This window comes from Protopterus annectens, chromosome 1.part1 (genome assembly GCF_019279795.1).
Source record: "Protopterus annectens isolate FY-2018-M chromosome 1.part1, PAN1.0, whole genome shotgun sequence".
Lineage (NCBI taxonomy): Eukaryota > Metazoa > Chordata > Ceratodontiformes > Protopteridae > Protopterus > Protopterus annectens.
In genome coordinates this window covers 142,731,655-142,755,651 of record NC_056726.1, presented here as the reverse complement: position 1 = coordinate 142,755,651, position 23,997 = coordinate 142,731,655, and the positions used below count along the sequence as shown (strand labels likewise).

Below are 23,997 nucleotides of genomic sequence, written 5' to 3'. Positions count from 1 at the left end.
CAGTTGAGTTACCACCTTTGTGATGGGGAATAATATGGAATATTTTCCATACTGATGGGATGTAACCTTCGAGAATGGTTCTATTAATCAGAATGGAAATGGGAAAGGCTACTGCTTTAGCTGCTATTTTTAGATATTGAGCAGGCAGAAGGCCTGCTGAAGGAGAGGACGATTTAAGTTTTTGGAGAAGTGTGCAAATGAGAGATGTGGGAACTGGTTGTAGTTGGAGTGTTGGATTAAAGACATTTAAGGAAGTGGTGAGATTGGAGATATCAAGGGACAGGTGGTTGGAAAGAGACTGGACAGTTTCAGTAAAGAAGGTATTAAAGGCATCTGCAACCTGTTTTGGGTTATCTTGGGGGGTGCCTGAGGGGGAGGGTGTGTCAGAGTGGCCAGGTTTTAAGAGACTATTTATACCTGCCCAGAACTTTTGTGGTTTATCTTGGTTAGTCTGTTGTAAATGGAAGTAGTAGTTTCTTTTATCTAGAAATACAGCTTTTTTTGTAATGTTTCTTAAATTGTTTGAAGTTGAGTTGATCTATGGGGACTCTAGTAGTCCGAAATTTGGCCCAGAGTTTGTTTTTAAGTTTAATTTTTTGCCTAGTATCTTTTGATAGCCAAGGGACAGTTTTAGATCTTTTTCTGATAGATTGTGAAGGGGCATGTGAATCAAGAATGGATAAGAATTTTTCATTGAAGTATTTTACAGCATCATCTAGAGAAAGATGTTTTTGTGGTGCCCAGTTGCAAGCTCTGAGTTCAGCTTGGAAAGAGTCAGGGTTAAAGTTTTTATTTGTTCTAACTATTCTGTAAGTTGTTAGGTTGGAGGTATCAGTTTTGTGTCTGATTAAGTGAGTTAGTGCATGATTGCTTACATTGTCAGGAAGGGTTCCTACTTTACATGTTTGGTGGTGACTATGTATCAGAATCCAGTCTCGTATGCTTTTTTTGTTGGAAGGTTTATTAGTTCTGGTGGGAGAGTGAATGGTTTGGGTAAAACCATGAATGTTTAAGTGGGTGGAAGGGTGTTCTGAGGAACATGTCTTCCAGTCAATATTCATGTCCCCAAGGACTATGGTTTCTTGGGGGAAATTAATGGTGAACCAGCTAAGGATCTCCTTGAGGGTATTGACGTTATTACCTGGGGGGAGGTAGGTACAAATGATGTAGATGGCTTTGTGGGTATTAAGCTGGAGTTTGGAGACTAGTATTTCTGCATTGCTTACAATGGGAGGTTTGTCCTGTAAAGTTGTAATTTGCATCCCTGTTTTGTAGAGGACAGCTATCCCACCACCCTTTTTGCCTTATGTTCAAGTCTCAAAACATTATAACCACGGGGGATAATCTCACTGTCATGGGTTATAAGTTTTAGCCAAGTTTCTGATAGACAAAGGATTTCAAATGAGTGTGTGTGTATTATATTCATTGACAGATATGGAGATGCCTGTATGGTTGTCATTTGGTGTGAAGGCATGAAAAACCCAGGGATAGAAGGAATACTTTATTTTCATTTAAATCAAGTGCCAGTAGATATACTTATGTGGATGTTTTCCAAATGGAAAAGTACCTTAAGATCAGGGAATTTACTGCTTAGACATCTGGCATTGAGGAGGCAAACTTAATGAGATCCGATGTTAGAATAAATATGTTAGTTATATCGTAATGTCCAAAAACTTAAGCCTAGACACTGTCTCTGCATTAAGCTTTGCAACTCATCCTGATAATATCATTAATAAAGTCTACTCAGAAGTAAAACTCTTCTATAGGATATCACATCTTTGTCTCCTACTGCATGCAAAGCACTGGCCAAACATGTCCTTTTCCCTTAACTAAACTATTTTCTTCCTGTACGCTCTTTGCAATCCTTTTTTATAATATCCAAAGACTACAAATTACTGTGAATGAAATTACCAGATTTGCCCTGCTTGCTGGAACCTGCATACATCACTGCACCTTCTAAATTACCTAACTTGTCTACTCATTACTGAAAGGGCCACTTACCCTCTGTGCAACTTACTATATAAAACTGTAAATAACTGCTACTTTCTCTCCCTGAAAAGAAAACTTTCAATCAGGTAGCAGTTCTACTCCCTAAGGAATTCCCAGAGGAACACATCCATCCCCCTTTTAAAACAGTCATTGGTGAGAGAGCCTTCTCATGAACAGGCCCAACTCTCTAGAACAAGCTACCAGCTGAAACAAGGCACAAAGCTACCTTTATCAAGTTGCTGAAGTCCATTCACCTATTTAAAGAAGTTGCTTATAAAAATTTTAGGGATTATGGATAAGCTCTTTGGTGGTGCAGTGGTAGCATTGTTGCCTCACAGCAAGAGGTTCTCCCGTTCGATTCTCGGCTGGAGTGCAGGGAGTGCCTTCTGTGTGGAGTCTGCATGTCCTCCCCGTGGTTGGGTGGGCATTCAAAAGACATGCGTAATGGACGTGCCTTCATTGAAGGTTGAACGTCGAGCTGGCACCTCGGCGTTCGTGAAAAATCTACTGCCAATCATTAGTGGACCGGAGTTCTGCTGTGGCGACCCCTAACCAGGAAAAGCTGAAAGACACAACAACATGGATAAGCTCTTTAACAGGCTTAAAATTCTAAAAATGCTTACAGTGCGTCATCTGTTTTCCTTTGCCATCTCTCTTTTTACTCCTTTGTTTTCTTCTTAGTTTCTAGGCCTATCTCTGTAATCTCTTTTTAGTGACTTGACAATTTTTTTCACCAAGGCAATTCAGTTTTAAACCTATAAGAAGCAATTATATGTCAAACTGTATTGCAACCTATGTGAACTGATAAAATCTTATGCAAACCTGCTACTTTATTAGAAATATATAACAGCTGTATAACTTGCTTAGCACCTCTAATACTTCACTCTAATGTATTTATTAAGTTTCTTCTACCTGTCTTACTTGGCATTCTTCTATCTGCAAATTCTTAATACAATGCTTGTGTATTAGTATTTGTGAATATGGCAATGGTGGTACAGCAGTTAATAGTGTCACCTCATAGCAAGATGTTCTCTGGTTCGATCCTCAGCTGGAGTGCCTTCTGTGTGAAGTCTGCATGTTCTTCCTGCAGTTGAGTGAGTTGTAAAGACATGCAGGTAGGTGCGTATGTGTATGTGTGTGTCTTCTGTGAAGGTCGGGTACTGGGCTGGCAACTCAACACTGTAAAAATACAACTGCTAATCAATCTGCAGACTGATGATCCACTGTGGTGATGCCTAACTGGGAAAAGCCGAAAGACATTGCTTTTTGTGAATATCAATTCAAATTTTATTATACTGACTACTATTCTATGTGTTCACTGAAACTGCATTATAAATGTCTTACCTTGGAGCATTTCTCACCAGACCTCTACTGAAAAAGGGCATCTGTACCCAGTTGGACCTTCCTAGCAAACAGATTCTAATAAATAAACAAATAAACAGCTGTATGACATTCTACATTATAAAAACTGTATAATAACTGTAAAATAAATGTATATGGACTTTTTAAAGTTTTGCGGCTATGTAATCCTAACGCTTTATCATATTTGAAGTGTAAAATTTAAGATTGCTTGCACTGTTTATAGCCTTTGAGCCCTAGTAGTGGTTGAAAATGAGATCTGGTCCACCTACATGGTTATCAAGTAGTAAATAAATAAATACATAAACTATACTCTGTGCTCAAAGAGGTAGATTTAGAATGCTTTTGCTCAGGGTCACTCTTTATTAGAGGTGAGCATGTGGTGGATGAGTTGTCTGATTATAATTGAAACATAATTTTATATCTAGGGGGCTTTGGGAGTGATTCCTTTATGGTCTCGGCATAAGACATTTTGGTCTGATTCATATAGGCTTGTGCTGGAAGTGTATGAAGCTGACATGGCAACTTTATTACTGAGAGGGACATCTCTAGATTAATTATGTAATTACAACTCTCTCAGTTGAAATTATTAGCGTAGAGTATACGTTCCTTATCTGTGAGAGTAAGGTATTTAGTTCACTGTTTCAGGAGACCTAGAGCTAAAATGCTAGCAACACAGGTGAAACCTGCAGGCTGACCTTTTATCTTATCCAGTGATTAGGTGTTTAGACAAGTAAATACATCAGAGTATGTGTATGTAATTATAGTGGAATGCAGACTGCTCGTAAGGGACTAGTACTCTTGTTCCAGATGTTGTAGATTTTAAAAGTAAGAATAAAAAAAAGGAGTTAATACTTGTAGATACTGCACTATACAATAAACAGGTAGAAAGATGTAAAAAAGGGGTTATCTAAAGTTTTAGCAGTCAAAGCAGAAGAACATCCCAGTTTCAATTACTAGAACTCACTCATTTGAGCAGATGAGATGAGTGTGGCATGACCTTCCAAAGATAAAGTTATAGCAAGGGTAGGCAAATAAGGAGCAATAGAGGTGAAAACAGCCACATGGATTGGTTTGGGAGACACTCTGTATTCTAGATCTATGGGTTAAAATGGGAGGCTGATACATTTAAATAGTTTAAAGGATTTGTTATACACAATTATGCTTTTGTGCTTACTGATAACAGCCAATGAAGGAAGAGATGAAGGGAATTTGGTCAATGACAGATAAGACCACAGCATGAACAGCGACAGACACTTAGCTCTGATGTTGAATGTCCCTGAACTACCTTAAAGCAATTATATATCCTTAACTAGCACGGCTCTGAATCTTTTCCCAAAAAAGAAAACAGCATTTATTTTCAAGTGTTAGACCACCTATATGATCTAACCACAGTGTAGCTATTTACTGGACTTATTGAATATAGGTATAAAGAGTTTAGCTAAAGCAAATACCAACTGTTAAAGTGAACATAAAAACTGATAAAAATAAATGAAAATTCTTCAGGCACTTAGCTGTGCTACTGATTGACCTCCAAGAACTATCTTAATCAAGCAGGAGTCTATGAACACAAAGACTGGGGGGGAGGCTGTAAAACATTTTCATTTATTTTGCACAGTTGTTGAATATCCTGGAACTGTGGCAAAACAATCAGAACTCCTGAACTAGCCTGGCTGTTACTCCTCTCGCAAGAAAGAAATTGGGGTTTAATTCCAACAATTAGACCACTTAAATTGTAAATTGCAGTGCAGCTGTTTTCTGGAATTGCTGATTATAAGCTTAAAGAATTTAGCTAAAACAGATACAGGCTGGTAAAATGAACTTTACATAACAAAGAGATGATAATTCTCCAGACTTTGTTATTAAATGGCTTGGAACCATTTTAAGCCAGCAGCAGTTTAAAGAACACAGCATGAACAGGGTGGGAGGCGATGCAAATTGTTCAGGTACATTATTCTGCTGATGAATGTCCTGCAACTAGCTTAAAACAAGCCCAAACCTGAAGTACCTTGGCTCTCTCTCCTCTCACAAGATAGAAACCAGGGTTTAATTTCAGCTATCAGACCGTGTAAATGGCATAATGCAGTGGAGCTATCTTTTAGCTTTTAAATAACAGTACTAACAAATTCTGAGCATAAGTATGTACCTTTGATAACTGTACTACATTTGTTAAGTACTGACAGTTTAGAGGACACATTTGTCATGCCAAGTTTGGTCTATTTTGTATATAGATCATAGCCTAAGATGAATGTTTTGCTCAGTGCATGCATTCATCACAAACATATTGAAAATGCCTTACGCAGAGAATGAATAACTGGTTATGGGGAAATGTCATTACCTTGTTGTATACATAAATGTTAAAATGAAATGAAAATGAGGAATTCTTTGAAACCCAGAAGTGCCTTCTGGATACAATCTCTATTCCTTATAAAGGTCTTGAAACAGTTCTTTGATCAGTGATACTGAATACTCTGTTCTTATTTATTGAGGATTCCATGTTCTGGTATGTTTCAAATGAGGTATACAACATGTGATACACACTATGCGTGTGACCTTCAACTTTGTCATGTGACTGCAGCTTCTTGTCTATTCAAACATTGTAACCTAATAAGTCAAAGAGTAATTAATGCAGACATACAGTACAACCACAAAATATGCAAACAATAGCAGCCAGCTGCAAAAGCAGGACAGCTTAAGACAGATCAGCTAAATGCAGCACACATCTATAGACTGTATACCAAACTGGAAGGCTATTCAGATCATTTCAGCTGCACTGCACTTATAGCTCACTTCTATCAATGAGTAAAAAACAACATTATTTTCTAATTGCAATCCATCAGCATAGGTATTTTAAACATCAGCACTGCTGTTCAAGTTTCAGACTGCAATACATGACAGCCTCTAAAAATATTGTGTAATAGAAGAATATGTCATTTACCATAAAACAGGATAACAACATAAAAGAGTTCCGCCTTTCCAAAAATGATGACAGAGCAATTTGTTTTATTCTTCCATGTATGCAACAATTCTTCAAAAAGTCTATAAAATCCATTTTTTACTATTATTTGATGTACAGGTTGTCTTTTTCTTTTTTTTTTGACGGGCATGCAGTTATAAGAGGTACACTGAGGATACTACACCAGGTATCCTGCAGCTCATTCAGTAAATACAAATTTGTTGCATATGATAATCAGACAAGTATCCCATACATCTTCTTTCATATCACTTCCAGGATAGAATGTTTTAACAGACAAGAAATATAACACACTGTAATGTGCATTCACTAAAGCTGTAGTTATGTATCTAAAAGTCATTGTTCTGGATGAAACATTATTTCCATAGTAAAGTTCTGTCTTAACAAATGGCTAATAATTAAAACCAACAGGGTCCATTACCTTTGAAAGGTCCCCCACCTCAAGGTAGAAGCAGATAACAAACACATTCCAGGTAATCCACAAGACCAACCAGGTTGCATACTGCAAAGACATAAACAAAAGCAATACGTTATTTATTTCAGAATTACAGACTGTATGCTACTATAATATTCAATTTTATCACAATATGAAATGATATAATTGAAAATGTCCATAGGGAGTCTCCATATAAAAGGATTTTTATTTTTGCCAATAAGCTTTGAATTCTGTTGTAAATATCACTGAAACCTGATGGTTATACCCTGTTAGTATAGATCTCTCCATCCTTTTAAAACTAATCATCTGGATGCTGCAGTATAAAAAGAGTGCAGCTTTATTGGTTTGGAAATAAATTGACATTTGGAGTATTACTGAAAAAAGAGAAAGATGTGTATAGTCCTTAATGATTCCTGAAGAATGCCTCCTCTTTTAAACACCAGATTTGTCATTACTAGTTGTGGAAATGGAAATAAATTATGTTCTCTTACTGCAATATGGCCCAACAAGCTTCTATAACTTTTTTTAATCTTATAAACCAAGTTGTTATATTTTTTTCACTAAATTGATTTACTTTATATTTTTGTAGACCGCTGTAAGAATTATTTGTAAGTTCACATACTGCAATGGAATATTATCAATGGCTCTACAATCCTTCTTTTCTCTAAAGAGATTTTCCTATTAAAGTTTGCAAAAATATACACTGAAAACATAAACTGGGGCCACAAGCCTTCTCTTTTCATGTTATAATGTTCTCATATTAGATACAAGCACCAAAACAATAGAGAAGTCATAGGCATTAGGACTCATAAGCACAGATGCTTATTATATAAGCTAATTCACTATCCTGTCATCCATGGGGAGTAGCAATTACCCAACTTTTGTTATTTATTTATTTTTTTACTCTGTGTAATGCTTCCATTCTCCTGCTGTAGCAGGTTTTGGATAAACAGTATCAATGCCACAGGTAAACTTTCATTCAGCATTTGAGTGGAAAGTTAAATCAGTGTAATTTTTGATAACTTGAAGACACTAATAGAATGAATGTATAACATGAAGAGGCTTATACTGGAAATCACAGATGTGAAAATGAATACAACTGAAACTATTTGCATTTAGGTACAAGTAGTTATGGACTTGCCAAATGCAGACCAGGATATGTGATAATAATGCATCCTTTAACTTTTCACGAATCACTTATTTATTCATACATTGCTTCTCTGACTGCCCAGTTAATCCCATTCCAAATCACAGGGAGCCAGAATCTATCCCAGCATTCACCAGGTGCAAGACAGACTAACTATCCCAAACAGGGTGTGAATCCCTTACAAGATACAAGCACATAAACAGGAAGAAAGTTAATTCACCTATGGAAAGTCTTTGTGATGTGGGAGGAAATGATTACCTGGCAAAACTCTACACTTATGCAGAGTGGATTGTAGAGTGCATAGTGAAGGCATGTCACTGAGGACTGAAAAGGAAAACCAAATGCTGTGAGACAATAATGTTAACTTGTGGACCACTGTGTCACCCCTAAATCACATACCACACTGCCAACATTCTTCTTAGAATTTTTACAGACATATTACTTTTTTTGGAAATCAGTCTCCGATATCTTATGTAACAAAAAAATAAGGAAAATATTTTAATTTACGTATTACCTTATGTATCATGAAATAAAATGATGTAATTCTAAATCCATCTTACTAGAAATAGGGTGCTGAATAGCATAGCATTCATACCACCTTTATTGTGGAACACAGAACATAACTATAACTAGAAATATATGAAATTATATATTGATATAAAATATTGACGGTTTGCATTGTAATTATTGATTTTCTCGATAACCGCTTACTTTTTTGTTATCGATTAAATGTGACATACTGATTATTTATTATTCTTTATTGTTTTCTTCTCAGCAGTCATGACCTGCTTGTTGCTTTTTGTGATAGGGGTTGGTCAACAAATGTCAATAATTAAAATAAATAATAAAATAAATGTTTTATGTTTATATTTTATTTGTTACCATATGTATAAGTTCAGCTAATGCTTTTTTTTTCTTTTTTACGTATAGAAAGAAGATTGGCTATACACACACATATATATATATATATATATATATATATATATATATATATATATATATATATATATATATATATATATATTTATGGATTCCTATTACAAGAATGAAAGTTCACTACTTCGAACTTGTAATAGGAAGCCTCACTTCTGCGAAAGTTCACTTTAACGAAAGTGAACTTTTGCGTAAGTGCACTTAACGAAAACACTGCAGCACAGTGGAGGACATAAAAAACAAGCTATTTCCTCCACTATGGTGCGATAGTTACGGACCTTAGGGTTAGGGCATGGGTTAGGGTAAGGGAATAGTTAATAAAGTTATGCCCTTACCCTAACCCATGCCCTAACCTTAAGGTTCGTGACTATCTCACCATAGTGGAGGACATTGCTATGTCCTTCACTGTGCTGCAGTCATCACGGACCTTAGGGTTACAGCATGGGTCATGGTAAGGGGATAGCCCTATGGGCTATCCCCTTACTATGACCTGTGCCCTAACCCTAAGGTCTGTGAGTGCTGCACGGAAGTTCAGTACAACACCCATTCATTGTACTGAACTTCGCATAAGTGCACTTTCAATTAAGTGCACTTTCGTTGCAGTGAACATTGCATGCACTATTTCGAATTAGTGAAAATTCGATCTAGTGTATGGAACCCATATATATATATATATATATATATATATATATATATATGAAAATGATTGGCAAATGCCTTTTTTCTGTTTTTAGATAGGGGTTTTGGATTGGTTCACATTAAGTAGGTGTGTATTAGCTTTGCAAACAGATTGGCTGTTTAATAATTGCATTTTACTGGATAACTGTTTTTACAGTCCACCAAAGAGTTAGGAGTTTTAGATGGATAGCTCACTTTCTTTTGATAGGTCTAGTCTTCAGACTTGTACATTGTGATTTACTGTTAGTCTCTGTTCTATGATTGCACACTAGTAAGTATTTCCTGTTGGATGATATGTATAGTATTTTGTTACTGGGCATGAATTTTGGCTCTTATTATTAAAATGTGAACATTTTTTTTAAGTTTTTAGGTCTGAATAAGTGGCAAAACACAGTGAAAGGGCTTAGCATTTATATCCATTTTTATTTATTTATTCAATGAAGTTTGTGCTGTGTTAGTTGGAGCTTCATGATCTGTAACTGTTTCATTTTTTATTTGATACTCCAACTTTTACTCAGTTGATGGCCATTTATCCTTCTTGTAAACTATGTGACTAACCGAACCAATGGAAGAGTACCATATATACAGAGAGATAAAGATATGAATAAATATAAAATCGCTTAATAACATTTCGATATTATGAAAATCACTCTAAAATATAACTAGTGTGTAATAAGTGGCACAGAGTACATCAAAAACACACTTGCAATAATAAAAATACAGAACAATTTTTGAGTACTGTCATCATCTAGAGACTGAATCCTCCAGACTCATTGTTTTGTAATTTTTAACTCACTACCAAGTGCCTAAGTTTTTATATTGGCTCTGATTGGTTGCTGTAAGTCATGTGCTTCATTGTGTCTCTGTATTTAAAGGCTGATTTTAATTATTGATTTATTCTGATAAACTCTTAGTAAAGAAGAAACATAAACATTCAGAAGGAGAATTTGCTGCATGTTTTGGATAGTCATAGTGAATGCTTGTTAAATGCTAATAATAAGGCATAAATCACTGGTGAATGCTAATGGCATTATTACTACTGACATTTACTTGCAATAGTATGTTTCATTTTGATATGGTGGTAGCCATGGTTAGATCATAAGTTTTTTTTTTATTTGCATGGATCTTGCCATAATGACATCAGCTACCCTCTTAAAAGAGGTCTGAGTACTTTGGGTAAGTATACCATATGGATAATCACAACTTGATAGGTGCATCATCTTTTAATAAATGCAGTAGAACGTACTTAACACTAGAAGGTGCCGAAAAGCTAAGCATGACTCAGCCTCTTATTGGACAATTTGCTGATGCTTACATGCCAGAAATGATACGCTTTTGTTGTGAAATGTTATAAGAAAGAACACAGTACTAATATTGCCTTTACACAGAAAAGTCACCAAAATGTGTGTGACACTGTGAACTCAATATCTTTTTTATCATCCATTTCAGTACTGAGTTGCCATCATGTGCTGGAAGTCTAGCAATCAGTAATAAAATAAGGCATATTATAAATATATCAGCAATGCATTCATATGAAAATAAACAGCTGTATCACTCACTGGGTTTGTGCATTGTATAACAATGATGTCATATTAACATAAGATTAGAGAATAGTGTTGATTATGATATGCAGCTATCCCCACATTCAGACAAATCATTCACAGCAAAATAAGAAGAGGTTGACCTAAACTGGGAAAAGAAGTATAGGACATGCCCAGGAGGGTGAGAGTGGAAAATATTTTTAGCATCTAGATGTTCGATTCATACATCCAGAAGTACCCGCACTGGATTACTAAAATGGCTCAAATACAGTTTTAACTGAGAAGTCAGTGCTGTCTGTTTAGCAGTCATTTATCTTATGAGCCATGGTACCTAGCTGTGGCACATTCATCACTAATTAATTAACTGTATGATACCAGCCTTCCTGCACAGTATTTGCAATGAACTTCAGCAAAGAGAAAAAGTGTATTAAGAAGAGGAATTACTGAAAAGGCAAAAAGACATTTGGAAACAACACAGGCAAATCTCAGGGAATATATTTAATGTAATGAAAATATTTCCTATGATTCACTGCACCTCACCACCCAGAACTTTGTGTTGGAATAAAATCATATTCAAAAACTTTCCTGCAATGAGCAACTAGCAAATGCACGTAGCAGGTCAAGTGCAATGGTTTTGCATACTCTTCAGCAAGAAATATGACACTAAATCTTAACAAAAGTAATTACTACATCATTAGAAAGTTTCCAAGAAAGTCCTGTCACCACCTTGACTTTGCCTTTTTTTTAACAACTGCAGAGTCTGTTCTCATATTTACAACTGCAAAGTTTGTCCCCCCATGTTGTTGCACAGATACGAGCATAGACTATGTGATCAGTCAACATCTTATACATACCACTGGGAAGTGTAAGGTCTGGAAAGACTGCTATTCAAATAACACAGTTCACTCACATTTCCCGCAGTTCCCTGTTATAGTATGTGGGTTAGTGTATTCCCCTATCAATTGAATCAGTGGAGGTTCAGCTGTTCAAACTCACCAGAGTCAGCCATATAATAATGAACATATAAATCAATGCTAGTTTAACACCATCCCTGTGGATTCAATTGAAAAACCCATTTCAAATCCAATTATTCCATTTTTTACAAAAGTCATTCATCCTGTGAGGTGGATGGGAGGGTATTATTCCTAATTATATCAAGGAAGAATATGTTCTTTAATAAGCCATTTCCACACTATATGCATATGTTTGATAAAATTACATGCCTCATTCGGTACCAAAATTGGAAGAGGGATCATGTGTGAATGTCATCTACTAACCCCTGTGATCTGACCGAATCCTTTTCCGTTTCATTATTTTATTCTAGAAGAGTTAGTAATGGAAAAGTTGTTGCCAGTGACCTAGCCATTAAACTGTAGCCTTTAATCTGAAATACCTACCATGAATGTGTTCATGAGGAATGCAGGGTCACTCCCTTGGATGCAAAAACATATGGCTCATTGTGGCAGGCAGTTGTGTACAGTGAGTAACCATGCACAAGATGTGTGCAATTCAGAGACACAATGGCACAAAGACAATGAGCATGAGCAGTAAAGCTGCTTGAATTATATGGTAATTATGGTAATGGAAATATTATGAGATGGTAATACACAACAATTAAAATGAGAGGCGCTGTGTATGCAGATTTGGTAAGACATGATGGATGGAGTGACTTGGAAACACATAAAGTGCGCAATGTGATGCCAATCACAAATGTTAGTGACCAGAGAAAATCCTAGTGTACATCCAGGGGTATAGCAGACAGATTAGGGGTTTGCCACAACTTTAGTCAATGCATATGTGAAACAGGCTTTCATTGCCATTACCAGCAATGGAGGTGTGCATCTTCACCATCTGAAATGACATGCCATCTGACCACTCAACATTTCATGGTTTTCATGACAACGATGCTGTAAATCTGTACCGCCTAGAAAAGTACACCATGTAGGAGCTTGTAGACATGTGGTGGTCTTATTTTCAGGCTCACGGGAGTCATGGAGTACCTATGTCAGTGGATACTAAGGTATGCACTCACTCAAGGCACTCCTTAAAATGGAGAACATCAAAATCTGTGCAGTGACTGAGACCTGGTTCAAGGGTCCAGAGAGCACCCCTGCACTACCAGGCTATAACACATACCACACTTTTCGGCCATGTAACCTGGACCAGAACACCAAAGGCGGAGGTGTGTCTATATTCATTAAGGATATCCACACCTCCAGGCTAGTTGCTTAGCATAATGCAGCCGAGGTTATCCAAGTGCAACTAACTCTGGGCAAAACTGCAATCCAAATTGTAGCTTGCTACAGACCACCCACCATGTCCCAGAATGCCCATTCCTCTTTACTTGATGTACTGGAAAATATTAGGGTTCAACCAAACACCCTAATAATGGGCAATTTCAACTACCCCACCATTAACTGGGAAAACTAGTTGTGTACCAACTCCTTCACTCAACGCTTTCTGGAATTCATAAACTCCAATGCCCTGGATCAACTTATCCACACCCCCACAAGGGGCAACAATATCCTAGATCTAGTCATTACCAACATGAGTGACCGGTGTTCCACACCTGAAGTCAACACCTCATTGGTCCGATCCGACCATAAGCTAATTACCCTAGATATCCACATCCTGCCCCCACCCCCCATTAAGAAAACCATGGTAAAAACATTTATCCAAAGCCAACTTCATATTTCTTAAGACAGAAGTGGTGAACTTCATGACACCCATGCAGATGGACAATACAGTTACTACTACTGAATCCTACACAATTGCACTTTATAAGCACTTACATGAATGCATGGATCGTGCTGTCCCAATCAGAACCAAGATGCTATCCTCCAAAAAAAAGGAAGCCAATCTGGTGGTCCCCTGCCATAAACAAACTGTACAACAGAAGGAAGAAACTGCTGCAAAAGAGAGTAAAATCCCATAAGTGGAGGAGCTCCCTGGTCAGCCTCAGTAAGAAGCTGCGATCCCTGATAAAATCCTCCAAAGCTAGTTACGAAAACAAAACTGCCACTGATTCTAAAGACAACCACAAAACATTCTATTGCTATGTCAAGAATCTCAATGGTAACATTCAGATCTGCTCTGAGTAACAGCACAATGGCACTAAATATACAGACCCAACTGATATTGCCAACATCCTGGCAGATAGGTTCAGTGCTAACTTTACCCCCCTCTCACCCCCTAAAGAGCTCATCTCTATACCGGAAGAATGCAAAGTTCCTGTAATCACGGCTGCACAGGTAAAAACCACACTTTCCAAAGCCAAGAACACAGCATCCATGGGACCAGACAACATCCCATGCTGCATTATACACAAACTACAGACCGAACTGGCATCCCACCTAAGTACCATGTTCAATCATAGCCTCACCTCAGGCTTTGCGCCTGCTGAATGACGCACAGTGACAGTTATCCCACTCCACAAGGGGGGAGCCACCACGGACCCTGGGAACTACCGCCCCATTAGCCTGATGAGCCTGGTCTGCAAGGCCATGGAATGCCTCATCATGGAACTTATAAACAAAGACACTGGTAATCTCCAAACTCTGGAACCCACCCAGTTCGGTTTTGTAAAAGGCAGATCATGTTTCCTAAACCCGATAGACTTCTTTGAAGCAGTCACCAAAGCCGTAGACAAGGGTAAGGTGGTTCACACAGCCTATCTAGATCTTGCCAAGGCTTTCAACACCATCCCCCACTCTGGAATTATAGATAAACTCACTAAACTAGGTATAAATCCCTATGTCACAAGATGGGTTGCCAACTGGCTCACTGACAGAACCCACACAGTGAAAGTAGCAGACTCCAAATCTGACTTCAGACCAGTGACAAGTGGAGTACAGTCCTGGGTCCTCTCCTATTTGGTATCTACTTCTCTGAAGTACAGGCTAACACAGAAGGTTTTTGGCTAATGAAGTTCGCAGATGACTGCAAACTAGGAGCCATAATTGAAACTCCTAACGATATGGACATCCTACAAAAGAGCCTCACTGAGACAGATGCCTGGTGTCAAAGCCATGGCCTCAAGCTCAATGCCAAAAAGTGCATTGTCATCCCCTTTGGTAAAAACTCTGTACCCAAGAACTAAAACATAAGCAGTAGTATACTTAACACTGAAAGTGTGATAAGAGACCTTGGGACACAGGTGGACAGTAGACTCTCCTTTGATAATCACATCGCCACAGTAGTCAGGAAATCCTTCTACGTGGCACACCTCATCACAAAAGGTTTCTCATCCAGAAAAAAAGGTCATTGTTCCCCTCTACTCATCATTCATTAGACCCATTATAAAGTACAACGCCCCTTTTGGTATGTACTTCACAAGACATCTACAACAACTAGAAAGGCCGCAGAAATACTTCACAAAGAGGATTACTGGCCTCAAACAGATGCCCTACGCAGACCATCTCAAAAAACTCCAGCTTTACTCCATCGCATATCACCTACTCAGAGGTGATCTCTGCCAAACATACAAAGCTGTGTCAAACCCAGAGCTGTTGGACATGCCCCACTTAAAGAAATCCCAATCCGTCCGAGCTACACGCTCTAGGGACCTAAACCTTGTCACCACAATAAACAGAACATGCCGGAGGGATATATTCTTGTCCCAGAGACTTCCCATACTCTGGAATAAACTACCTATCTATATCAAACAAATCTCCTCATTAGCACTCTTCAAGAAAAATCTTGATTATTGGATGGGAAATAAGAAATTCACCCCAGGGATCACCTCTGTGGCTCTGCTCGACAGTGGCACAGGAAAATAATTTTCTTGGGTGGCAAAAGCCAGGGTACCTTTTTGGCTGGGCTTGTATAGGCCCCAGGGCTGATAGCCTAGTACCTACCTAAGAACCTATGTGGCATTACGAATACTAGCTATAAGTACTTTCCGTGACTACCAGGGGACAAAGAGGGGGTTTACCAGGCATCTGTCTTGTGAATACTCATTCGGTTTCAAGATGCCATGAGGGAGGCATATGGGTTCCCATGTACCACAGAGTCAACGGTCAACACCATGTGGGACTTCTCTGATATATCCAACTTCTCTGAAGTGCTAGGAACCATCAACTGATATATACAACTTCCTTGAGATGCTAGGAACCATCAACTGATATATCCAACTTTCCTGAGGTGCTAGGAACCATCAACTGACATATACAACTTCCTTGAGGTGCTAGGAACCAGCAGCTGTGCCCACATTAAAATAAAGGTCCCACATTTTCACCTGGAGAGAAAGTATGTGGACTATAAAGGGCATCACTCCATTAGCTGGCAGGTGGTCTGTAATGCACAGAGTATTGTCTACAATGTGCATGCAGATCAACAAGGCAGCTACCATGTGTCAACATATGGCATGTCTGACCTTTATCAGTGGTTTGTAAAGGGTTATTTCCCCAGGGGCATATTGCTGACCATGTTGTATAATCTTTGAGAATCTGGTTGATGACACCTACCTAAAATTCCCAGATTTTACAGACAATAAATAAAACTATGCCTCATCACAACATAGGTCATAGTGGAGCATGTGTTTGGGCTGCTGATGACATGATTTCTCTGTCTGGGTGTGTCTGGCGATGCCCTGCAATATGTCTAGGTGCCCATTGTATAATATTCTCAGTGTATATAATGTTATGCAACATGATAATTTAGAAACAGTTGCAGCAGGGAGAATCTATGCAGGACAATCATCATCCAACAAGAGTGGCCAATGAAAGGTGAAACAAATGAGGGGTTAGTGGAGGAAACAGCAGTAGGGGATGAACATGGTAAACAAAACCAGATGCAGTATGTCTTGTCACTGACAAAGAGGCAGCGGATTGCACATAGCTTTGAGCCTTTGTAAAACATACACACTAAAGAAATATGTGATGTATGCAGCCTCAAATACCAGGATGAGCTTACCTTTGCATAACTGGTCACACAGTACATTAGACATAGGCAACCTATATAAATAATTTCAGTGTATAAGGCAGAATTAGTATCATTTGCACAGGATGGAACACAAGTGTGCTTTCTCTTCCATTGGGGAATGTGTAAGTGCTGTATTAATTTGAAAACTACTGAGTGCAGGGTATGTCAGAGGTGGGTCCCAAAGAGATTACAGTGAAATGCTTTATGAGGGGATACTGACACCATTTGGGGTGTGCATGCATGTGTGTGTGTTGCTGTGGGAATGGTGGTGCTATTTGACTGCTACCCTGTCCTTCCTTATACACAATTGCTACCTTCAGCAGAGGTAGAGTTAGAGTCTGACATAGGGTTGGGAGGGTGGCCTAATGGTTAAGGTGTTTGCCTTACAAACACATGGTGCAGGGTTTGAGTCTCACAAGGATAATTGGCTAGGCTTAAAATGGCTCGCAAGGGCAGTTAGCTTAGTACTAATCTATGAAACTATGAAACTATGAAACTATATGGCATGAGAGCTTGTGAGGACCTTCCAAGCACCAGTAAGTAACTAATCTCATCAAAAATTCCCCACACATGAGCCTTGCACTTCTGTTGATAATCATTTGTGCCATGTGATACCCATATCCTCTTTGAAAACACTGAGGTGTTGCAAGCCTGTACCTCTGTGATGGCCCTGTGCATATGCTGGGTTGCACCCACTGACAAAGCAATCTCTGGGGGATGGTATTACTCATGCATTCTATGGGTATCAGTGCATACACCCAAACAGTCATCTTCATACCCTGTAGAGCTTGTGACAAACATCTATGGCTGGGCCACAGGGGATGACAGACTGTCCTGATTGTGTGCATCCTCACTAACCTATCCTTCATGTGTTAGGTTGTGTCCACAGGCACAGAGGCTGTGTCCATAGTGTGGGTAGGGCATCTTGTCTGTACACTCCTTATGTCCATCTCTGACACCATGCTAACTGTTCACCACCATCATTGTTATAGTCTAACCTCTCCCTAACATCAGGCAGTGAAATATTAATGGTGGTGGAGCCAAATAGAGCATCACCTGGGCAGACACAAAAGCATAAGTCCCAGAATAAGGATACCCAGTGCAGAATGAATAGGCATGGGCAGTAGTGACAATAATCGGTAATATAATCTTGCCCTGTGTAGATGCCCTTGCAGCTTGTATTCCTGAAGTGCCTACTGCATAGGAAGCACACAGATTCATAATAATGTTCACTACTAATGGCATAAGACAAAATTACTCATGTCTGAAATAGGAGTGCCCTTCACACCTGGAGCATTTCTAGTTGGTACTGCAGTGGCATTCTGCAGTTAAGCTCCCAGATCTAACACCCCACCATGGGAACTTGATGGCTCTGATCCCCCATGCAGATATGAAAAAAACTGACCAGATTTGTGTTTAAAGAAAACTTTTAAATTCAATTTCCTTGTAAACAATTTCAAATCAATTAATACATTGCATAGCTTAGATCTCAAAGTCTGGACAGACATGAACCCATTATCCAAATAAATCATGTTGTTGAATAGCAATGTCACTAAAACTGTAAATCGTAAAATTCCCACAACTATTCAAAATGATTTTAGGATTTATTCCACTAACACGCTCAGGGCTCATCACCCACTCACTATGTCCAAAACTAAAATCAGGGCCATTATTCATAGAAATAACCTGTGGAGAATTTACATTTTGGGCCACAATTTCTGGTTCTGCACTTATCTCCTACCACATATGCAACTGATCTGTTCCCAGTCTGGTTTATACTGCAGGCTGTTGCCTTGCTGTCCTGTTTTTTTTCCATTCCCAGCTTAGGTAATTTGTTTCTTTTATATTTAAAAAAAAAAAAAAGAGAGAGAGAGAGAGAGAGATAGACGAGACAAATAAGGTGAACTGAACTTATGCATAAGTAGGGAGTTCTTCATTACTGCATTCTTTATTTACAGTGACCGGCAGTACCGCACAGTGCTATATCTCGAGTGTTCTGTGGCATGCTTTTTCAATGCTGTCAGAATTTCTTCAATGCCACACAACATTTTCTATTGCCTCTGACAGACTCCCCTGAATACTTCCTCCCCACCTGTAATCCTCAGGCAATGACACGGTCTTGGTGACTATGTCTTATCACTCATCCAGTCGTTTTGTTGCTTGGTTAAAGGACAAGCTAGCTACGTAATGCCAATTATCTCATTATTTATTAGTTTAGTTAGCACCACAGCTTTAAGACTTATTGTTGGTATTGCAGCCAGTAAATGTACAAATAGTCACATCACTATTTCACTGTTTCGCCTTTGTTTAAGTAGGTACCACTATTATTGATATATTTCCTTTTGTTTTCTCATTTGTTTCTGTCTTGTCTCACTTCTGTTGCCCAGTCTTGTGTTGTATATTTTTAGTTCAGGCTTTCACCTGCTTACCTGTTTATTTATATTATTGTCATACACATATTTGTTGCTGTTTGGTTTAATATCTGCTGAAGCTTTTCTCCCTGGATCTCTACTGAAAAAGGCCTTCTGCCCAGATAGACTAACTCAGTTAACAAATGTCAAAATAAATAAATAAATACATAAATTTATTATAATATTTATCTAGATATGTGTGTGTTCAATTCAACCCATCAAAAATCTGGTTTGTTTACTGCAAATGAACATATCATCTTTTCTGTTGTACAAGGCCTCAGTATGGTTGTGATTTGGGAATTTACCCTTTTCCCATTATATTGCAATCTCAGTCTTGGTATTTATATATATATATATATATATATATATATATATATATATATATATATATATATATATATATATATATATATATATATATATATAGGTTCATAGGTTGGTGCTAGGCTAGATGTCTTGTGAGGTACATACCAAAAGGGGCATTGTGCTCTATAATGGGTCTAATGAATGATGAGTAGAAGGGAACAATTACCTCATTTTTTCTGGATGAGAAACGTTTTGTGATGAGGTGTGTCATGTATAAGGATATCCTGACTACTGTGGCGATGTGATTATCAAAGGAGAGACTACAGTCCACCTGTGTCCCAAGGTCTCTTATCACACTTTCGGTGTTAAGTATACTACCACCTATGTTGTAGTTCATGGGTCCAGAGTTTTTACCAAAGGGGATGACAATACACTTTTTGGCATTGAGCTTGAGGCCATGGCTTTGACACCAGACATCTGTCTCAGTGAGGCCCTTTTGTAGGATGTCCACGTCGTTAAGAGTTTCGATTATGGCTCTTAGTTTGCAGTCATCTGCAAACTTCGTTAGCCAAAGACCTTCTGTGTTAGCTTGTACTTCAGAGAAGTAGATACCAAACAGGAGAGGACCCAAGACTGAACCCTGTGGCACTCCACTTGTCACTGGTCTGAAGTCGGATTTGGAGGCTGCTACTTTCACAGTGTGGGTTCTGTCAATGAGCCAGTTGGCAACCCATCTTGTGACATAGGGATTACGCTGTGCACCATTCAGCAGGCAAAAAGCCTAAGGTGAGGCTATGACTGAACATGGTACTTAGGTGGGGTGCCAGTTCGTTCTGTAGTTCATGTAGAATGCAGCCTGGGTTGTTGTCTGGTCCCATGGATGCTGTGTTCTTGGCTTTGGAGAGTGTGGTTTTTACCTGTGCAACCGTGAATACAGGAACTTTACATTCTTCTGGTATAGAGATTGGCTCTTTAGGGGGTGAGAGTGGGGTAATGTTAGCACTGAACCTATCTGCCAGGATGTTGGCAATATCAGTTGGGTCTGTATATTTAGTGCCATTGTGCTGTAACTCAGAGCAGATCTGAGTGTTGTCATTGAGATTCTTGACATAGCTATAGAATGCTTTGTGGTTGTCTTGAGAATCAGTGGCGATTTTGTTTTCATAACTAGCTTTGGAGGATTTTATCAGGGATTGCAGCTACTTACTGAGGCTGACCAGGGAGCTCCTCTACTCATGGGATTTTACTCTCTTTTGCAACAGTTTCTTCCTTCTGTTGTACAGTTTGTTTATGGCAGGGGACCACCAGATTGGCTTCCTTTTTTTGGAGGATAGCGTCTTGGTTCTGTTTGGGATAGCATGATCCATGCACTCATGTAAGTGCTTATAAAGTGCAACTGTGCAGGATTCAGTTGTCGTAACTGTATTGTCCATCTGCATGGGTGTCATGAAGTTCACCACTTCTGTCTTAAGAAGCATGAAGTTGGCTTTGGAGAAATTTTTTACCATGGTTTCCTTAATGGGGGGTGGGGGCAGGATGTGGATATCTAGGGTAACTAGCTTATGGTCGGATCGAACCAATGAGGCATTGACTTCAGGTGTGGAACACCGGTCACTCATGTTGGTAATGACTAGATCTAGGATATTGTTGCCCCTGGTGGGGGTGTGGATAAGCTGATCCAGGGCATTGGAATTTATGAATTCCAGAAAGCGTTGAGCGAAGGACTTGGTACATGACTAGTTTTCCCAGTTAATGGTGGGGTAGTTGAAATCGCCCATTATTAGGGTGTTTGGTTGAACCCTAATATTTTCCAGTACATCAAGAAAAGAGGAGTGGGAATCCTGGGGCATGGTGGGCGATCTGTAGCAAGCTACAATTTGGATTGCAGTTTTGCCCAGAGGTAGTTGCACTTGGATAACCTCGGCTGCATTATGCTGAGCAACTAGCCAGGCAGTGTGGATATCCTTAATGAATATGGACACACCTCTGCCTTTGGTGTTCTGGTGCAGGTTACATGGCCGAAAAGTGTGGAATGAGTTATAGCCTGGTAGATCAGGGGTGCTCTCTGGAGTGTTGAACCAGGTCTCAGTCACTGCACAGATATCGATGTTCTCCATTTTAAGGAGTGCCTTGAGTGAGTGCAATTTGAGATTTAGACTTCTAGCATTGAGTTTGCCAGTTACTGTTATGATGGTGAATTTGTCATTTGAACCTTGCCTAAAAAAGGCACTATATGGGCGGCAAGATCCTTTGCCAGTATCCGGAATCCCAGGGGTGACAGGTGCAGGCCATCTCTGGCAAAGCATCATGGTCTGTCGACCATGTCATCCCAGACACACAGATACTGGATCCCTTTAGAATGGCACCAGAAGCTTAGCCAATTGTTGAAGTCAGTCATTTTGTCCTTGTACTGCGGCATTATTCTAGGTGATGGCAGAATGCTACTCATGGCTAGGGTCATACCTGCCTGGGCTACAAGATTGGACAGCTCTTCCATGTCTCTTTTCATGTAGTCCAGGGATGTGCATCTCAGGTTGTTCACACCAACATGGACAATGACAGAGTCATATTTGTACTTGTTGTGGAGTGACCTTAGTGCGTGGTTTATGTGGCATATCCTGGCACCTGACAGGCAGCTGACAGTAACCTTCTCTTTGTTTAGCCTGGTGAGTTGGACATCAGTGTGCCTGAGTATAGAGTCACCTATGACTAGTGTGTTGGGGTACGTTGTTTTGCCTTATTGGCTGTGGTTGAGTGGCACACTGAGTCTGCGGGCTATGTGTCATTTGGGTTGTGTTGGAGGGTGGAGGGGTGCTTGCATTTCTGCTTTGGAGGTCTCTGTTGCTTGAGCAGATTATTATTGAGAGCCTCCGCGAATGTTTTTGTGTTTCTATGTGTGGATTTTGGTGGTGTAGATTTAGTGAGACCATGTGATGAGTGTGGTGTGGTGCAAGTGTTTACCTTCTCCTCTTGACTGTCAAGTTCAGTCTTGATTGGAGAGAGCTTTACCTCCAGTTTGGCTAGATAAGTGCATCCCTCACAGGTTGTAGTGTTGGGTGGTAGGAGGAGAGGGTTGTCTGTGTACATGAGGCAATTTCTACATTGCCTCAAGATGCCCAGATTCATCAGATAGACAGGAGAGAACACTGGGAGCTGACCCTTGGACATGCCTGAATAAAAAACTATTTTCCTCTAGATAAGTGAGGAAAGTGAGTACAAGTGCTGTTTTTCTCTAAGCAAGTGGGGAAAGTAAGTACCAAAACTGTTTTCCTCTATGTAATGAGGAAGGTTGAGTGCTGTAGTAATTAGTAGGTTATTTAGTGCTGAACAAGTGCTGATCACGAATAAGCAAATTTAAGTGCTAAAACTAAGAATGTGTATCTGGACTAAACTAGTTACAGGAAAGGGGGGAAACAAGTGTAAATCCAGGCTTTTAAATCAGAAAGTTGAGAGAGATGGAAAAACTGCCCAAACGGCCAATAACTACAATCTCTGGCTCAGAACCACTCCTTATTTGGTAGATAGGTTACCTACTGCTTACCACTCCCACTGTAAAGCTAGAAGGCTTCCCTCCAACACAGAAAGCTTGGGTGGGCTCAGAAGCTTACATACAGTCCTGGATACAGCAAATCTGAATCTCAACTACACTAGTTACAGGAAAGGTATTTATTTATATATATATATATATATATATATATATATATATATATATATATATCGAAAAGTAGCTAAAACAGCAGTAAAAACAATTCAAATGCAATGCAAGCTAGCACACTTGAGTATGTAGCAATGTTAGACCAAACAGTTTAAAAAATTCAATTAAATTAAAAATGACTAAAAACAAGTGCAGAAGGAGTCTATTAGGTAGAATGAGGTAAAGAGATGGGACTGGGGGGAGTGTCCCAGATCAAATCTACAGTGGGGGCGGGCAACTGCAAAAGCTCCAAATTTAAACAATAGGGAGGGTGGGTAGGAGAAAAACAACACCTTCAGCAGAGATCTGAAAAACTATACAGTGAAGCAAAAATAACAGTGCACAACTCTGAAGTCAGCCAGCAATGATATAAAATTAGTCAAACAACAATTACCAGTACACAACTCTGAAGTGCCAGAAAAATATACTCAGCTTTGTATATCTCCAGATAGTTTGAAGAGCACTCTGTCAGGACACAGGAAGGCTCCAGCAATGATATGCAAGCTGTTACTAAGAGGGTCTAATTTTATGCAAGTAATCCTTGAGATAGTCAGATAACACACAGGATGTAAAACCAGTTATACCAACTTAAGACACAGAGAAATAT

The 23,997-nt window shown here is 39.1% G+C and overlaps 1 protein-coding gene across 1 annotated transcript in view; it reads right to left on the bottom strand.

Annotated features, from left to right (window-relative positions):
- NKAIN2 (sodium/potassium transporting ATPase interacting 2) overlaps positions 1 to 23,997 on the bottom strand; it is a 2,790,781-nt gene that overhangs the window by 2,375,969 nt on the left and 390,815 nt on the right. Inside the window, exon 2 of the mRNA XM_044073873.1 lies at positions 6,744 to 6,824. The gene's annotated coding sequence lies outside the window, so the exon portion shown is untranslated. The remainder of the gene's footprint in view (positions 1 to 6,743; positions 6,825 to 23,997) is intronic.